Source organism: Cricetulus griseus (assembly GCF_003668045.3).
Source record: "Cricetulus griseus strain 17A/GY chromosome 1 unlocalized genomic scaffold, alternate assembly CriGri-PICRH-1.0 chr1_1, whole genome shotgun sequence".
Taxonomy (NCBI): domain Eukaryota; kingdom Metazoa; phylum Chordata; class Mammalia; order Rodentia; family Cricetidae; genus Cricetulus; species Cricetulus griseus.
In genome coordinates, this window is record NW_023276807.1 from 92,587,857 (window position 1) to 92,603,898 (window position 16,042).

The window sequence follows — 16,042 nt, forward strand, 5'->3', positions numbered from 1 at the left end:
AAGAAAACAGGAAATCTTTTTATCTTAATATTACCAACTAAATAGAAAAGTGTATCACTTTATTGTTATGCAACTTGAGTTGGCCAGTGAGGGATTTGAACCTGTGGGAGCACAGAATGATAACCAAGAATTTGCTGACATATGGTATAAGTGTGACAAAAGACAGTTTGTAGGTCAGAGTTTAAAACAATTTCCCATTGCTAAAGAGACTTTCTGATCCTCTTTGCACTTGGGGATGTTCTTTTCCAGCATCATTCTCACTGCTGTCACACCCAGGTCCAATAGAAAACCACCACTGGAACCCACAGATCTTCCACAGTCATTGCAAGCTGTCAAATACAGTCTGTTACAGACTCTTTTGTGTCTTATGCTCTATTCTTGGCTGACACTTCCATGACAGGGCCCCTCCTATCCTTTATCATTATGATTCCTTAAAGTCCTGACAAGGCAAGTTCTCTTTTTTCCCACTTGTTACCATGGTTTTCCTAAATAAGAGAATTTGAAATCATTTCTTTTGTGGAGGCCATTTAGTGAGGAAAACTTTAGAAAATAGAGGAAGAAAACTAAAAAGCAAACACAAGAAAACTGTGTGACCCAATATCCAACTGTATGGGGAATGTCAAGTTCGGTCCCACTGGGCTTTCTAAACTGTTGTTTTGAGTTGTACCAGTTAGGATGAGTGATATTAGTCTCTGGCCCATAATGGCCCTTTATTTGAAGGTAAAGACACTCCCTGTTTATTCTTGGATTATGGCCTTGTGAAGAGCATCTTTCTAGTCTTAGTTCTCCTTAAGTAATGTCTTCTTTTTCTCCACCAGGTAACTCTCTACTATTAAACCTCATCTGTAGGCGTTGTTTTCTCAGCATGAGAAATCACCTTCTGACTTCTTTCTTAGCTGACAAGTATCTGCTTTCTAACTTTGGCATAGATCATGTGAAATGTTATCCTGCAACGCAGAGAGGCTATCCACCAAACTGCTAACAGTACTAAATAACTCCCCTTTATCTAAGACCCCATCATTCACCAGCCAGTGGCCTCAACATGCTCAGTTCCATGGTGCTAGTGGGAAAACTAGAACATTTTCAGAGCAGTTTAGGCTGGGATTCATAGAGGTCTTAAAGTACAAAGCAAGTGGGTTAGGTCTATCCCTGAAGTAGGGGACAACAGGTGTATTTGTGCAAAAGTGATCATGAATTGTGTGTACTTGGTCACATTGTGCCTTAGAAGATGAGGAGGACATGAATTTTTACAAAGAACAAGTACTGATATGTGGAAGGCAGGATGGATCTGTTAAAAGATGTTGTGTATCTCTCTGATGTGTGATGTGTGCTAAGTGCTCTTGTGAAGCTCAGAATGTAAACAAGGTAGAAGGTCATATCTTTAGCTCAGAAAAGCCTTGCCGGGACTAGACTAGAGACATTACTTGATGTCAGTGACTCTAGGCTTGTGTTCTTTGCAGGGTTGAACAACAACAGACCTCAAAGCAGTGGTTTAAAACACAGAATTTTATTTTCTCAAGATGTAAGGACCTAATGTCTGAACACAAGGCATCAGAAAAATTGTGTTCCCAATTCAGGGTCTAGGAATCAACCCTTCTCTGCCACTTTGTAGCCTCTGGCACTTTTCCTAACTCTAGCTTGTTCTTTGTCTGGAGTGGAAGTCTTCAGTCTCTATGTCTGTCTTCATACAGGCATCTTTCCTCCATGTGGGCGTCTTTCAGTCTTTACATTAGCCATTGTGTTAGAAACCAGTCTGAGTTCCTGCAATGCATTTCAATTCTGAGGTTGTAATGCATATGTGATTGGAGAGCACACTATATAACCAAGTGCACACTTGTATGGATATAAAGTTGCAAAGAATGAGAAAGGAACAATTCAAGATTGTAGTCAATAGCTGGGCAGTGGTGGTACATTCCTTTAATCCCAGTACTCATGGTAGTACATTCATTTCATTCCAGCATTCAGGAGGCAAAGGAAGGAGGATTTCCGTGAGTTCAAGCTTAGTCTAGTCTACAGAGTGAGGTCCAGGGCAGCAGGCTGTTACACAGAGAAAACCTGTCTCAAAAAAAAATTATAGTCAACAAAACACTAATAATACTCCTGCTGTGGGTTACCCATGTTGTAAATGGGTCTGTTTAATGCTGTTTAATAAACAATAGCTTATGTGAGTCTGTATTCTTAGAAAATGGCAAAAGACGATTTTTCAATCTAAATTGGTATGACTAACAACTTTCTTGTCTTATTTCTATTCTAATTCCATGGGCCCTTTCCCCAGTAGTCTTCCCTTTGGGTAAAAGTCAATGGCTGTATAAAAGTTATTTGCTTATCTAAATGTTGTTAGAGAAAGAGCCCAGGATACAAGTGTGTTTGGCTGACTTTTATTCACATCTAATATTGTCAGAAGTGGAACATCACAGCTTCCAGTGCTAGCCTTGGCCAACATATCTAAATATCACCTTTATTGAAAGAAACTTATAAGGGAGAGCTCTGCATCAGCTCTAACTAATCCACTTTGCTGAACTAAATTGCTGGAGATTTAGCATAGAGCATTGCTGCAATGTCCTAACGGTGAAAAATCAGGTGCAGAGCAAATGAGATTAATGTCTCAGCCAGCACCATATATTTCCTTTGCTTAATGTAGAATGCAGTATTTCCTCTCCTGGTGAGGCTTCAAAGAATTATCATACTTTAGAGTGAAACTAATTGCCAGAAAGAATGGAAGTTCATTTCCACAGATGAGATGGCTCCTCGGGCCTGGAAAGGAAGAGTCTTTCTTCAATCTTGATTTGCATTCCTAGAGGTGACTAGAGATACTTGAGGACGTCTGCACTTCCGGAGGCCCAGCTGCACAGGCAAACCCTTTGTCTTCCAAAGCTGATGTTTTTAGGATGTCTGTTCTGCTCAGCTGTCTTGTACCAGAGAACAAAGAAATGTGATTTTTGCATTGATTTAGTGGTGATAATTTTGGTAATGATGATGATGCTAGCTAATAATTACACAATGGTACAAGATGTTGTGTGAGACACATCATACCAAGACTTTGTTCAGCAAGCCTACATACATACAGATTATATAGCATTAACACCATCCCATAAAAGAGGAAATAATCTCAATGAAGCAATCACTCAGGACATATAAAAAAAGAACTAAACAAAACATTATTCCCCCCCCACACACACACTTATTCTCTACTTCTTGGTACAAGGAAAGTACTTTACTTATGTTAGATAACATTATTTGAGCATAAGAGAGGAGCCAAAGGGCAGAACTAGAATATCACAGTTGGACATGATTTCTTAAAATCATTTACTCAATACATTAGCTTATACTATAATGCTCAGAAATTAAAGGTCAAGAAAGATGAAGTGAATCCCTCAGGGTCACACAGCCATATGCAGGAAATATCCAAACGTAGATTTCATCAAACCTACATATCATTGATGATAGTAATATAATATTCAATGATGTTTTTTAGAAATTTCTTAATTATCATACTTGAAAAATCTTTACAAAGTAAAACTAACAGGGTCAGGTGACAATGCAAATGAACAACTCAATATCAATAGATAGAAAACTGCCTATCTTTTATAAATGTTGTGAACAGAACTCCAGTCCAGAGAATGCATGCTTATTGTACATTTCTGGTGGCAGCAAACTAGATTTTTACCAGCTCAAACTTCAGTTTTTCCAAGGAACTGTGTAACCACTGGTTTCCACTGGGGAATGTCTATAAGGCACCTCTTCTCTTTCTTGCAGCACAGGTGAAAAATACTACAAAAGGTGCATGCAATCACACTTTTACATGTCATCACATGCATTAAAAACATAGGAATATTTCCAGGCAAGTTAAAACATGGAATGTTAGAGTCTGGGAAATTAAAATATCCCCATGTTATTTAGCTAATTTAATTCTGGTACCAGGGAAATATTGTTAAGATTTGAATGTTTTCTTCTCCCCAAAACCCACTAAAAATTTGACTGTCATGGTAGCATTTTTAAAATGGTGGGATCTTTGAGAACCTTCAAAACATTCTGAAGCTATGAGGACTACACAGCTTCATGGGGTAGATTGGCTATCTTGTTAAAGGATTGGTTCCCTTCTTGGTTATTTTTGTTCTTACATTTTTCTGCCAGGAATAGCATTCCTTCCTTCTGAAGAATGCAGTCTTCATGGTGTTCTCTGGGAAGGAGGGACTCAGATTTCTCCCAACAACAAATCTGGTGGTGTCTCTATTATGAAATTGCTAGCAACCAAAATTATTATTCATGATATGTCTTCATTGGTTACATAATCAGATATTCTTTTGCAGCATCAAAAATACCATCAAAAATTTTTAAAATGACATCCAGAAAATAATGTTTGAAGCCCTCTCCTGATAATGAGATTGATGACTAACTTATATGCAATCCTAGAGCCTTCATCCAGCAGCTGGTGGAAGTAGAAGCAGGTACCCACAGCTAAACACTGAACTTAACTGTAATCCAGATGCAGAGGAGGACTGATGAGCAAAGGGGTCCAGACAAGGCTGGTGAAACCTACAGAAACAGCTGACCTGAACAAGGGAGAACTCTTGGTCCCCAGAATGATAGCTGGGAAACCAGCATGGGACTGATCCAGATCCCCTGAACGTGGGCGTCAGTCAGGAGACCTTGGAAATCGATGGGGCCTCTTGTAGTGGATCAGTACTTATCGATACTATAGGAATGGACTTTGGGAGCACATCCAACATGGAGGGATATTCCCTGAGCCTAGACACAGGGGTTTGGCTTAGGCCCTATCCCAAAGAATATGACAGACTTTGAAGACCCCCTATGGAGGGCCTCACCCTTCCTGGGGAGCAGAAAGGGTATGGAATGGGTAGGGCATTAGTTCGGGGGGAGCAGGGAGAGGGACCTGGGATTGACATGTAAAATAATTTTCTTTCTAATAAAAAATTATAAATAGCAAAAAATAAAAAATAAAAATAAAAGCTAGATACTATAAACAAAATGGAACAGGGTTATTTCACTGGACTTGTTTGAGAGGTTTGAGAATCTTTCATATTGACTTGTTGGGCAAGATGAGGCATAATCTTCAGGATGTTCATTTCTTTTTTCCTTAAATGTGACTCACTGCCTGCCTGTCCATGTTCCTACATGTTTCTTTTCATGCTTAGCACGGAAATTCCTGCTCATTGTCTCTAAAAGCAAAGCACTCTGATGTAAAGGAGCCTGACTTCAGGATATCTAATCTCATGGCTCCTTCTGAGGCACTATGAAGAGGACCCTAGTGACTTATTCATGTGTCTGTTCCCATACAATGTGTAAATATTGTGCTATGGTGAGATTCTGTCTTTGTCTTGCTGGAGTTCCTGCAAGCTTTCCATATTGCAAGACCCTGGAGGAACTGTGGTCATTTTCAGAGTTGTAAACAAGAGATAATCAGGGAGAATAGAACTGGGCTCTAACATAGTTGATTTATGTGTTATTCAGTCTGTTCCATGTTTATTTGAGCTTTTATCAGTTCCCCAGTGTAGCAATGGCACAAGGAGGTGTGTTTATCACCTTCGCTCTCCTCAGAGATGTATACTCAAATTTATGGCCAGGACCAAAAGTTCATGAGTATTTCAACAGAATGGCAGTTTGAAATGCCAAAGACACAAAGTAATCCTCAGTAAAGTTTCCTTTACATGCCCTCACGTGCCCTACCCTTGACTAAATGCAAATACCATTAATGCTCATATGATCAATACCATATTAAAGAGTTTATGAAGAAAAGCAATGGAAACCTGAGCCTTTCCCTATCCCTATCCTACTTCCTGACACCAGGTACTGGAACTAGTTACTGACTCCAGTCATATTTTCACGTCTGATGTCACATCTTGTTTGTTCCTTATGGGAGCAGTTGGTAGAGCATGGACTTGTCAAGGACTCCAGGGCCTTAGCCCCATGGAAATGTAAAGGCATTCCCATGAATGTTGACACTGTTTGCAGAAAGTATCAATCAATCAATCAATCAATCAATCAATCAATCAATCAATCAATCAATCAATCACAGATTCCTCACAAGATGACTACAGCCTGAAACAGTTCCCCTAAAGAGACCTTCCTACTGAGACAAGTTAGCCTATCTCCTAATTAAACTGTATACAGTAAACCCTCCTACTCATTCAGCTGTATATAATAAACCCACCCCCTCATCCAGCTGTATATAATAAACCCACCTCCTCATTCATCTGTATTAATAAACCAATATCCACATTTCACTGTATGTAATAAACCCCATTCATTCAGCTGATGTAATAAACTCATCTCCTCATTCAGCTGTTTATAATAAACTCATCTTCTCAACCAGCTATATAAAATAAACCAACCTCCTCATTCATCTGTATTAATAAACCAATCTCTACATTTTGCTGTATGTAATAAACCCCATTCATTCAGCTGATGTAACAAACTCATCTCCTCATCCAGCTATATATAATAAACCCACCTCCTTGTTAATCTGTATGTAATAGGTCCACCTCCTCATTCAGCTGATGTAATAAACTCATCTTCTCATCCAGCTGTATAGAATAAATACCTCCCCCAGTTCAGCTGTCATAAATGCAATTTTTTCTAAATATTTCTATCAGAACACATGGCCCACCCAATCCTGGCTTTTCTGTACGTGTCTGCTGTTTGTTCATTCCTATTGCTCTATCACGTCAGTTGCTAAGCCATGAAGACCATCAACAGTCCATGTCATAGAATATCTATTAGTTACATTATAAAATATTTGCATTTGGCTATCTTGGAAGACTGTACACTTCCCTCACAAGAAATGGTTTCTATTTGGTTCTTCTGTTGCAGACCCTGAGTAGAATATCTTTCATTCCATCCACTACAGAATCAATAAGAAACTACATCTAGTCAACATATTGACAAACAACTTGTAGGGGAAGCATAGAAAATACAAATATCAGCCTGGTTGTGGTGGTGCACACCTTTAACCCCAGAACTCAGGAGATAGTGGCAGGCAGATTTCTGTGAATTTGAGGCCAGCCTCTTCTACAGAGTGAGTTACAAGTAGACTCCAAAGATACACAGAGAAACCCTGTCTCAACATCCCCCACCCAAAAAAAATCACCCTGGGAGGCATAGTAAAATTACATGTTTACCTTATAGAAGATTTACGTAGAAAAGAGAAAACAAGATGTGTTCTTGGGCTGATAAGGCTTAGACAAGATTATATACTTTAAAGCCAGCCACACAAGGTTAGAGCAGAGCAAATTCTATATTACTACATTTTTATAGCTACAATACACATATATTTATATATACATATGTTTGTTTCCTTAGTCTGCTTTGTGTTGCTGAAACAAAATGCCTGAGACTGGGGTATTTATAAGATATTAGTTTATCTTATGGTTATGCCAGATGATAATTCTAAATAGCATGAAACCATTGTTTGAGCAAAAGGTTTCCCCTAGTAGCATCCACAAGGAGGAGCTACAAAGGGACTCCGATAAATGAAGTAGATGCAAAACATATGGACTAGCCTGTTTCATAGCAACTGCTCTTAAGTGAGCTAATTCATTCTCCAAGATCATCATGCATGTGGTTAGAAATCCATAGCTACAGAATCCCCTTCTCAACCCTGAACTTCATTGCTCCCCACACAGCAACATAAGGATGCCTAATTTGACAGTAGAATAATTATAGGGCAGGCAGGCACATCCAAGTATGGTAGCATATGTACCCCTTATTCCTCATCAGAAAAAGAAGCCTCACTCCCATTTTAAGACAATTTGAGGAAATTTTTAGCATTTGGTCAATTTAAAGTCATCTATTTGTGCTTTGAAGGAAGAGCTAAAATCAAAGTCCATTTGGGGAAAAACACTCTGTTTCTTGAGAAGATGGAGGAAAATTCCAAAAGGTCAAAACCAATTTTAAAGATAATTTTGTATATAGGAATCTTTTGAGATGCTATAATTCCCTGCACATAAAAATAACCTATTTATTGAATTTTACAATAGCATAAACCTGAATAAGCTTATAGCTATAATGATGTTAGCCCTGCATAATTGACACATACTCTTTCCCACTTCCCAGTAAAAAGCACACTTACTAATGCTTATTTTGGATAGATCCTCCTTCAAGCTCATTTTACTAGACATATTCTATTCCAAACAAACCCTTGTTACATAATAATTTTAACATCTTATGTAGCCCATTCTAAGCTTTCATTCTCAGAGGAGATTGTGGGCTTAAAAGCAAAGGTAGCTACAACAGATTTACTCAAATTAAATCTGTTCATTGTGACCAGCAGCCTGAGCTGATATTTATCCTTTGAAGGAGACTCCAAGCATCCTCTAATCAAGATGACTCAAGTCTTACACTTACAAGTTGAAAAGATAATTTTAATTCATTAAACTAGAAATAGTCTTCACTCTGATATTTCACATTCATGTTTCTAAATATATGGGTTTTACAAATTTTATATTCTTACTGATTCAGGGGCCATGGGATATCAGTATGAAAATGTAACTTGATACCTTTGAGAAATTAGAGACTTAAGATATAATATTCACTCATATCACAGAATTTCTTAATATACTGTCAAGGATCATTTTGATGCCAGGCTGTCGTGTCCATCCTTGACCAGCAAGAACGATGCAACACCGAGGAATCTTCTTCAACACAGTTTAATCGGGAACTTCTTGATTTACAGTGAAATGGCGCCCCGGGTAGAAGAGGACGGGGCCTGATATAGTCTACATCTACCAATCACCTAACCCTACGTGGTGCGCCAGGATTGGTTGTCTCCGAGCAGAATTAAGAGGATACATGACCTTTACCAAATTAGGAGTTGTTTACCACAGAGAGCACTCGCCGTAGGGCTGGCGGAAGGCGGAAACTGGCGCCATCTTTTGGGCGCGGTAATTTGCAGCTCCCAACACCAGGCCAGTAGTTGTGGCACATTTCCTGATAATATGTATCTATTTAGACATTTGGAAAAGTGCTTTTCATTGGCACCTATAACCAAATCAATGGCTAGATATCTCTGAGCATTCCAAATTTATGTCAGGCCACAGTCAAGCATTCCAAATTTATGTCAGGCCACAGTCAAGCCTCTCTTGATACATAGATCAGTATGCAGATTCAACTCTATTTTCAATTGACAGAATCATAATTACATATAAAACAAATTTCTGGGCCTGTCTATGCATTCATTTCCTGGGAGGTTTGACCAAGGTCTGAAGACTCCCCTAGGATGCTCCCTAGGCTGTGTTCTCTCACAGAAGAAAGGGGAGAAGGCAAACAAGTCATGAACATTCATCTGTCTTTGCTTTACTTTTTAATGTGACCAGTTGTTCAAGTTCCTGCCATTGTGCTGTTCCTGTTGTAGTAGACTGTACCATTAAATGTGATCCACAATGACTTCTTAGGTTGTTTTGCTAGGGTACTTTGCTCACAGAAGCAAGAAAAGTCACTGATAGGGAAAATTATAATTACAGAGCAAAGGTATGGTTGTGGTAAACCTGATTGTGTAGTTCTTGGGCCTTTGGAGATGGTTTATAGAAGGAGCTAAAATTTGGAACATTAGGAAGGTCCTAAAATGTTGTAATCAAAGCTTAATGGGCTATGAGATAAAAGAAGTCTTGCCTTTCTTCCATAAGTTGGGTTTGTCAGAGCCATGACAAAAGCAACCAACTAAAACAAAGACATGACAAGCAGAGTGTGAACATCACTTAATATGATGTTATCAGAATTAACATAAATGAAAAGGTAATAATGGCAAAAAGTAGTAATGGTGACAAGAAAAGAAAGTTGTGCTATTATCATTTTATCCAAGTAGAAGTTTATCTGGAGAACAAATTAAGGAGAATCTGTTTTAAGGTTGGACTATCAAGAAGGATTTTGTACAAAGTATCATATGAACTGCACTTTGAAAATCAGGGTGTGTTTTGAGAAACAGGAATGATTGAATAGGGAGTTTTAGCAAAATAGGCAATCATGAGCAAATCACAGAGATGAAAAAGTGTGTGTCATGTAGAAGGAACACTAAATAACTCAGCATGATGACAGCCAAGGTTTTCACTATAGAGACTTAGAAAAGTGACACTACAAGGGGATTGCACAAGGCAGATATGCTCATGCATGCTGAATTAAATTAGCTCATAGATCACACATGACTCTAGTATAAACTCTGCTGTTCACTGGAATAAGCTGCACATACTCATCAGTGAAGAATACATTAGGAAAGTTGTGCTCTGAGTTTCAGTCACTGGCTTCTGTGATGACTTTAAGGGCTAGAGGAAGTCTCTAGACCCTCGTCATAGACTCAGCAAGGTCTTGGTGTCTGTTGTTATAGCAAAATTCCTTTGGAAAGAGAATAAGTCTATTATTTTACACCTCTGGAATTTCAACAACATGGTACTTCAATCCCCTCTGAGAATAACACCCTTACTAACATAATCAAAGAGCCCCTTCTGCATTGAGGGCCAAGTATTCAACAATTGAACATTTGAAGAACATAAACAGCTCCACCTAGAGGAAGGTAGCTTTTAAGGACAAGCTTTGAGCCAGGGTGCCTTTCAGGTCAGCCAAGCTGCCTTTGTTTGTGCTGCATCAGGTCTTCTGACTGTACCTCCCTTGATCATTTTTGTCTACAAGTGGATATTAACAGTAGTTCCTTCAGTCCCCTGCTTGCTAAATACACCTTCCCATCATTCCCAGTCACCTACACATATTTACTGAAGGAGGAGCACAACCACAATAATTACAAAGTAGTGTTAACATATGAAAAGTAACAGGAGAACAGGAGTCTGGGTGTGGAGGTTGCTATAAGATTTTGTAAATCTTATAATTTACAAGGTAATGAGAAGCTGTTCACAGTTGACAGGCAAAGGCTGAATCAACAACAGAATGATGACAGCCCTGACTCACCAATCACCATGGCTTTTAAAATACATGTGGTTGGAAAATAAGGGAAGACATCAGAAAGAACTTGGAGGATGGAAATGGTACTATAAGGAGAAGATGAACACAAAGAGAAAAGAACAAGACATGGAAAAGACAAGAGCTTACTTTGCAGCATGCTGAGGAACAGATACACTCAGTCAATAGTGTCATGTTTCCATCAGTAGATTCCTGAGACTGAGATGTGGAAATAGGAATAAGGTAGAGACAACATCTAGGTTTTTCCTCAAAGGAGCATTTGCTTAGAATACCCAGTGAGAGAAAAGAGCAGTTCTCTAAGGATTATTGTTTTATTCGTTGATTCTTAAAATACATTTTGGGTTTTTGTTTTGTTTTTTCTTTTCTTTTTTATTTAGAAAAAATCATTTTACATATCAATCCCCTGTTCCCTCTCCCTCCCATGCCCCCCTACAACACCCCAAGCTACCCCCACCCACTCCCCAAGGATCATGAGACCTTCCATGGGGTATCATCAAATTCTGTGACATCATTTGGGGGAGGGCCTAGGCCCTCTTCCATGTATCTGGCCTGAAATAGTATCCCTCCATAGGGAATGGGCTCCCGAAGTCCATTTGTGCACTAGGTTCCACTGTTAGAGGACCCATAGACTTCCCAGGACTCCTAGCTGGCACCCACATGCAGAGGGCTTGGTTCAGTTCAATGCTGGTTCCCCAGCTTTAGGACTGGAGTTTGTGTGCCCTCACTAGGTCAGGTCAGCTGGTTCTGTAGGTTAAAATATGTTTTAATTGAAATAGAATTGCATTATTTTTCCCTAGCCCTTTCTACCCTCTAACCCTTCTTAATTATCTTCCTTCAAACTCTTCCTGTACCCCCACTCTCAAGTTGATAGTCTCTTTATCCACTGATATTATATAATTAACACATATGTATGTATGTTTTATATGTAAAATATAGATAGATAGATAGATAGATAGATAGATAGATAGATAGATAGATGAAACCTGCTGAGTCCATTTTTGATGTTGGTGTATATATAGTTTCAAGTCTGACAACTATGAATTAGACAACCAGTAAGGTGACTCATCCCAAGGAAGAGCCTAATTTCTCCTTTTTCTTCTCTTTCTGGAAGAAGGGGAATTAATTGCTTGTAATTCTTTGCCTAATGGAGGGACCCAGTGAAATGGCCTATTATGATAATATGTCCATTCATCTGGTCTTGGTATTGTAGGTAGGAAAGACTATATGACACAGACTTGCTAGTATTCTGGCTGTTTTTCTGCCCTTATGCCAAAATGATACTTGAGCCATAGATGCAGGAGCTATGATGTAGATGTATCTTTTATGGTTAGGCTCCTCACAACTCATTAATCTCTGCATTGTGTTCAAACATGTTTTTTCTGTAATGGTCTCCATTTGCTGTAAAGAGAGGTTTGATTGTCGAGTGGTCATAGCTACACTTCTATGTGAATATGAGGATAGGATCTAGAAATTAGTAAGGAATTATACTTTTCTAGCAATGTGGCAATCATGGACTTTTTCTAAGGTCCATAATCTCACCAATCCCAAGAATTTATACTTAGAAATCACAATAAAGAAGAGAGCCATAAGGAGACAAAAAATTCCAAATCAAAATACAGAGAAAGAAAAAGGACAAGATCAGTGCCCCAGTAGACAGGAGGGGAAGGCATATTTTACAGAAGCCAAAGGGGACTGGAATCAAATTCTTCAATAAATCCCAGGATTAGGTGGTCAGTGAGCTGAGGAGACAGTGGTTTTGGGACAAAGAATGTTGCCTGACAGGGTTGCAACAACACAGGGTGGGGACTGCTCCCTGAAGAGAAAGTAAAGGTATTTGGCCAGTCACATGCAAGTAAAAAGTTCCAGAGCAGATGCTTTTCATGGAAGGAGCTAGGAAGGAAATTGAATTCTTCAAACATCCCTTTTCTATGAGACTTGTGAAAAGCAGTCCAAAGAAGAAAGCCTCACAGACTCCTCATGCCTCTTCCCCCCAGTTAAAGAGGCAGAGTCCCAGAGAGTGAGTAGTCATAGCAGCTTCCTCATGGAGCAGAAGGCAAGGCCAGCAACCTCTGGAGACCCTGCTTGCTGGAGGAAGTTCTGAGTCCATATGAGGGTGGGTGGAAGATGATTCAGGAAGATCCTTCTGAGTCTTTCAAAAGAGAACTTAAAAGCAACTGCTCGGTGTAAAATAATTGAGGAGGAATGGCAGAGAATTCTTGGAAATGCTGCAATAGCTGTGACTGATTTTTTGAAGAAGATAATTCAACAAATTCTTTTAACATCTAGAATTCCCTTAAACTCACCTTGTCTGATTTTACTCTAAGAATAGATCAGACCTTTTGAAACCAGGGTCTATGTTTGTAACGTATTTCCTGTAGATCCATATTCAAGAAGACAGGTATACTGCAGAGCAAGCACTGAGACTAGAGAGGAAAGTACCAGCTAGACCAGGGGAGGGAAGGAGACACAAGAAGAAGGAGATATGACCTGTCAGAGACAGAGTTCCTTTCTCTTAGAAAAGAAAAAATGCAGCTGTCCAACATTGTGGGGAAAAATGTCCCTTTGCATTACCATATGCATGGCCTGAGTGAGTAACCATGCTGGGAGACAGTAAGACTTCCTCCTCATTATGGTGGGGAGAGGAATTGAACTGATAGAAACTAAAAAGGAAGGAGAAAGGACAGAAATGAAAGAGACCAGGGGGCTTGGTGTGACCCCAAAAAAGGATGTGAGTAGAAAAGGATGTCAGAGTGCTGACCTTGGTGCTGGAATGAAGCTTAATTGCACTTGGAATGAAGCTGACAACCTCAAGGCTCTACGTGTCCTTTTATCTCGAAGGTGATTACCTTGAGGTTCTCAAACAAGGACATCTGTTCTCATCTCTAAAATTAAACCAGAGTTCCTAAAGTATGCTCCAAACAGCAATACTATACATTTATTCATTCATTTAGAGGTAGGGTCATCATATTAACAGAAAAGCATTGAAGGCCCATTAAGGGAAAGCTTTCCCCTCCTGAACAAAAGAAAAACAACAACAGCAGCGAGTTCACTTTAAGCCCTGCTGAAGAGATGAAGGGAATAATTTGCTCTTGAATAAGATAATATATATTTCCTTCCCAGAATTCTAGTTGCTTAGCAGACTAGCTTTCAGGGCCTCAGTTATGAAGCTTTCAAAGACTGCTTATATTTCTGAATTACTCAGAAATGCTAAACTTTTCCTTTCTTCAGACTATCTTTTTCTATGCATGGATTTCCTAACACTTTGGGCTTCTGTCCTTCTCAAAATCTTCTCTCCCAATCATATGGCTATGTGTCTACCATATGGCTGACTTCCATGTTGGCTTAGCTCATATCTTTTTCTCTGTTTCTGCTCTAGCTTCATTCTCCAGGCATCTGCCAAGATTTACTGCTAGAATGACCTGAGGCTTTTCTTTTAAACTCAAGTTGTATCAGGCTTCATTTTGAGTCTGTTCTAAAAATATTTTATTAATTAGACTCAGAAGTCCAAGAGAACACCTATGCTGACCTGGAAGAGATTCACCAAGATTTCCAGGAATACTATGTAGCTCTGTCTGACTTGGACCTCAGCATCTGCCTGCTTTAGCCTTCTGAATCCTGGCAACCACAACCAGCTTAAGCAGTAAGAATTTTAAAAACTCTTAATTAATAAGTTGACTATAAAGTTGAAATCAAGATACAGAGACTGAAAAAGTATAGACAGAAAGATAAATAAATTACAAATGGATTATGTTAGATATAGATAGATGTGTATATGTTTTACAGATTAGATATATATAGATGATAGATAGATAGATAGATAGATAGATAGATAGATAGATACATAGTAGAGGTACTTGTAAACTACTTTATAAAAACATACATTTTAATCTGGATATTAAAAATTATGAAAAAGTATATGCCATTCAGTAATTTCACCCAAGAAATTGGTTTTCTTTATAACATATGAAAGATAAGCCAATATTTGCAATTATATTTTAATATTTTGTTGGAATATGATAAACTTTAGTTTGTTCATTTATTTAAATAATAGAATTATTTTGAATTGCTTACAGGTTTCAGGAACTTCCGTGATATTTTCCAAAATGGCTGTACTAATTTACATTCTAAACACCAACAAGGCCAACAATTTTCTTCACCTCCCAAACAACATGTATCATCTGTCCTTTTCAGTCCTTTTTTATAATAGCCATTCTAACTGGCAAAAAAGAGTAGCTCATTATGAATTTAATTTGCATTTCCCTAATGATTAGCAAGGCTTAGTCTTTTTTCATGGACCTTTTGACCGTTTTTTCTCTCACCTGTTGAGAAAAACTCTGCTTTTATGGTGTCAGAAATTGAGCTATTTTTTTTATTGCCAAGTTCTTCACATATTTTGGATGTTAACCCTTCATTAAATGCATAGTTATCAAATACATTCTTATGCTCTAAGCATCTCCTCTCTCTATGAATGATTTCCCTTGTTGTGCAGAAGCCTTAGGATTATTAAAAATAAAATGTTAATATGATCCTGCCTCTGTATATTAAAATTAGGTGCAACCTGTATATCAAAGAAATATCTACACAACTATTTTTATTGGAGATGTATTCACATAACCAAAAGTAGGGAATCAACCTAGGTGTGCTTCAAGAGATGAATGTGTAAATGAAATGCACAAACAAAATAAAACATACGATGAAGACTGGAATATTCTAAACGTTTTATATATACAAAAAAGAGTCTGTAATTTGTAACCACACAGGTAAAAAGAAGCAATGTGCTTAGCAAAATAAGCCAGATACAGGAGGCTAAATATTTATTCTTCACCAATATTATTTATATTTGTAAATATGTGCTTATACTCATTATATATTTATCCACTTGTGTGTAGAATCTGAAGATGATAATCCATCAAGGTAGGGTAGAATTGTGATTGTCAAAGCCTGGTGTGGAAAGAGAGGAGGGAGTCAGAGGTAAAGGGGTGAAAAGACAAGAGGGTGAGAACCTATTCTACCATAAGCTAGAACAACTCAAATTATAATGATAACTGCTTCAAAGCAACAGGGAGAGCAAATTTCCAAATCCACCACAGAAAATGCTGAGAAGTTAAAGACATGCTAT